Source organism: Etheostoma spectabile, unplaced genomic scaffold (assembly GCF_008692095.1).
Source record: "Etheostoma spectabile isolate EspeVRDwgs_2016 unplaced genomic scaffold, UIUC_Espe_1.0 scaffold00569874, whole genome shotgun sequence".
In the NCBI taxonomy this organism is placed as follows: Eukaryota; Metazoa; Chordata; class Actinopteri; order Perciformes; family Percidae; genus Etheostoma; species Etheostoma spectabile.
In genome coordinates, this window is record NW_022605392.1 from 527 (window position 1) to 5000 (window position 4474).

At 41.1% G+C, this 4474-nt stretch overlaps 1 pseudogene; it reads right to left on the reverse strand.

Moving 5' to 3' along the window:
* Positions 1–3313: 3313 nt before the first annotated feature.
* Positions 3314–4474, reverse strand: part of LOC116685486 (DELTA-thalatoxin-Avl1b-like) — a 9367-nt pseudogene continuing 8206 nt past the window's right edge.

Sequence of the window (4474 nt, forward strand, 5' to 3'; positions counted from 1 at the left end):
GATACACCTGAAGAGGGACATGTGCTTCGGGCCAACGCCTGATTGGTCCGTTTTAAGAAAGGGAGAGAGAGACAGGAAGTCATCACACAGAGAGACACGCCGCTCGGTGTGCGTACGCTTGTTCCGATGAAAGGATGGGAGCATCGTAAACTGCATCACGCTAATTTACATTCCCGCTCTCTTTCCTCCTGCTGACGGGGTTTAAAGAGGAACTTCTGGTTATTTCAGCCTTATTTTCCTGTGTTTTTGTGTCTGAGTGACTGATGGGAACAAGCATCGTTGACGTTGGTCCAGTATTTAGAAATTTAGGGGTGAAATAGGGTGATTGCAGCCTGTATTCACCTTCACTAAAAGCTGTTATGCAGGTGACAGACTCAGATTATTATTCTAAGTGTCTGACAACATTTGGATGGATTTCTAAGGAGGTCGACCTTTCTGTTAAAGAGTAAGATCCTTTTTATTAAACATAAGAACATCTGCAAAATTGTGATCGCTAAACCACCAGACTCCATGTAAATAAACAGTGATTTTAGCATCGTTAAACACACTAAATTCAAAGTCGACAGAAACAAAATTAAACAATGAAAATCTGTTTTAGGTCGTCTTTCCACTTCTCCAACCATCACAACTCAATTTCTGGTTGAAATACACACATAGTTTGCAGAGTTACATGTGAGAAATGCTGCTCTGTACACGCTAAAAGTAGTGATTATTTACATGGAGTCTGGTGGAGATATGCTGCTCTATACACGCTAAAAGTAGTGATTATTTACATGGAGTCTGGTGGAGATATGCTGCTCTATACACGCTAAAAGTAGTGATTATTTACATGGAGTCTGGTGGAGATATGTTGCTCTATACACGCTAAAAGTAGTGATTATTTACATGGAGTCTGGTGGAGATATGCTGCTCTATACACGCTAAAAGTAGTGATTATTTACATGGAGCCTGGTGGAGATATGTTGCTCTATACACGCTAAAAGTAGTGATTATTTACATGGAGCCTGGTGGAGATATGTTGCTCTATACACGCTAAAGTAGTGATTATTTACATGGAGTCTGGTGGAGATATGTTGCTCTATACACGCTAAAAGTAGTGATTATTTACATGGAGTCTGGTGGAGATATGCTGCTCTATACACGCTAAAAGTAGTGATTATTTACATGGAGTCTGGTGGGTTTGGTGATGGTGATTTCTGTTTCATGTTAAACTAAAAGGATCTTACTCTTTAACTAAGAGGTCTATCTCTGTAGGGATCCATCCCATAATGTTGTCACACACTTAGAATAATAATCTGAGTCTGTCAGCAGCAACAACACAACTTTTAGAGGACAACATGGATGCTATAGGGTTACAAAATACTAGACCAATGTCAAAGACTGTTGTTCTCATCAGTGAGACACAGGAACATTAGAAAATAGGGTCCAGGCTGAAAAAGACCCAATAATAACCCCCAATTTCCACAGGATGCGGAACAGTGTCGAGTCATTTGGTTTCCATTGACCCTCCGGTTGTCCTCAAATTAGATTTTTTCATTTTCAAAAGGTTTCTAAATCCGACATTTGAGTTTCCTTCAACCAAATTGTAATAAAAAGTAACGTGGATGCTTCCATACGACGCTCTTCACAAGTTAAATAACTGATTAGTTCACTATTTGCATTGAATTTGGGTGTTTAATTTAATTTTAGCATTTGGACAAAAAAACGATTAAGAACACTGAAAAACGTGACAGAAATATAGGAAAAACAACAACAAAATGTCCCAAAAATGCAGAAAAATCAACAATACAAAAAAGTGAGAAAGAACTTTGGGAAAAGTGACAATAAATTTCAGAGAAAGCTTCAAAACTTCAAAATTTCTTTTTAAACCAAATTACCATAAAAATGGATTAGATTCCTTCCAACGCTCTTTATCAATCCAACTGATCACTTTACTCCTCTGATCTTAACTATTAGTCAAAATAATTCATAATTTCTGCTTTTTTTAACTCTAATATTAGGTCTAATTCTATATAAATGAGGGTTATTGACCATGAATTCCAAAAACTAGTGAAACTAGTAAGGTGGTGGTAGTGGAAACTAAAAGAAAAAGTCTGAAGTCAATGTTCAAAAATGTCAAATTTCTTTTGTCTGCATCTTGTGGAATTGGGGGTTTGGTAAATGACTCTTAATGCTTTTGTTCTGAAGGGGACAGGAAGTAGTTCCTAGGCAGCTACGCCGTCGCTCCAACATCATCCACGCCTCCACATGTGTTGATTTCTGTAATCTGGGAGAGACGGCGGACATCTGGAGACATATGGAGACATCAGGAGACATTTAGAGACATATGGAGACATCAGGAGACATATAGAGACATCTGGAGACATCAGGACACATCTGGAGACCACGGACTCTCCAACGTGGTCTCTGCAATAACTGAAACATAGAGTAATTTATTTATTTATTTTAATGCGTGTTAGAAATGTTTGACCTTGTTTTTGTTTTGAGAAGCTTCCGGTTGGTGGAGCCCCTGAGGCATGATGGGAAATGAGTCCCGTCCCGGGGGGGGACGGGGGTGAGTCTCTTCTGTCGGTTATCAGTGTTTCGTATCAATGTGAAAACATATTGTTTGTTTTTTAATAAGAATAAATGTTCTGTGAAACTGTCTCTGGAACGTCTCTGTTTGATTATAAATCACGTATTTAGATCTGTGCACCAGGGCTGTGGGACTCGAGTCCGGTCTTAGACTCAGTCTTGAGACCATTTTTCTATGGACTCAGACTTGTCTCGGTCTCGTCCACTGGTCTTGCCAGATATGGCTTTTGGTCTGGACCGAGTCCAGGTGTCTTTATTGTGTTGATAATTATATTGGAGGGAAAGTAAAACCCAAAAGGATTGTCTTGACTCAGTCTTGTCTCGGCCTCGACTAGACCTGGTCTTGGACTTGTCTTGGACTCGACTCAAACTCTAACCTTTTTGGACTCTGCCTTGTCTTGGACTCAACTAGTCCTGGTCTTGGACTCGACTAAGATGGTCTTTAGTTTTCCTTCCAAGTACACCTTAGTCGAGTCCAAGTCAAGTCCAGACCACCTTAGTCAAGTCCAAGACCACCTTAGTCGAGTCCAAAACAAGTCCAAGACCACCTCAGTCGAGTCCAAGACCACCTTAGTCGAGTCCAAAACAAGTCCAAGACCACCTTAGTCGAGTCCAAAACAAGTCCAAGACCACCTTAGTCGAGTCCAAGACCAAGAGACCAAGACAGGTTCCACTCACAGTAGATTCCTTCGTCAGCATTTGCTAATAAAGAAATAAAACTGGGAGCATGTTGCTGATCTTCAGTTTATTTTCTTTCAGACCGAGTGATTATATGAAGAACACAGTTATTAAACGAGTAAAACGATGTAACAGAGACTACTACAGAGTACTGCTGTATGACCATAGAGAAATTCTGAATCTTAAATCCTGAATCTTAAATCTTGAACAGTTATGCTCCATATTTCATTTGATGCACACCTGCACCTTGAGGACGGACGTGGCGCTGTCCGACATGGTGGCCGGACGGTGACGCGCCCCCTTTGTGAGCCAGACCGGTGTCTTTAGCCTTCCCTCGGACGAACACCGCCTGCTGGTGCGTGCTGTAGCACATCTCGTCGAACAGGCTCTCATCGCACCTGGTGTCCTGGTCGAAGACCCCCACGGCGTACAGGTTGCAGTACTGGATGTAGTCGTAGGGGACGGAGAACAGGACCGCCACTTTCTCGAGACAGTCCTCCTTGGACTTGTTCTGGAGATCGTAGGTGAAGACGCCGACGGCCCCGCGTGCCGAGAAAGCCGTCTTGGTGAACAGAGCTCTGCTGGACTCAGACGGGCCGAGCGTCGGCGCCAGAGGACTTTTACAGAATCCACTTTGAACGTAAACCCTGGGACACAAGCAAGGAAAACCGGATTAAATGTCCAATTAAAGCTAGATTTGGAATATTTTCCAGGCTGTTGAAGCCATGTCTTAAATTCTTTTTCATGCTTCTTTAAAAAAAGCCAGATTCATTCCAACTCAAGGTGAGACAACACATACCCGGTGTGTCCCTCCGGTAATATCGGACCATTCTGGTGTAGGATTTTCATATTAAGGGCTTAAATGTCCAATTGAAGCTATATTTGAAATATTTCTTAGGGTGTTAAAGCCATATTTTGACTCTTTCAGGCTACTATTAAAATAAATGCTCCATTAAATATAGCTTTAATGTCCAATTAAAGCTATATTTGGAGTATTTTCCAGGCTGTTACAGACATTTTTTAAATTCTTTTTCATGCTTCTTTAAAAAAAGCCAGATTCATTCCAACTCAAGGTGAGACAACACATATCCGGTGTGTCACTACGGTATTATCGGACCATACTGGTGTAGGATTTTCAAACTAAAGGCTTAAATGTCCAATTAGAGCTATTTTTCCAGGCTGTTAAAGCCATATTTTTACTCTTTTCCAGGCTACTATTAGA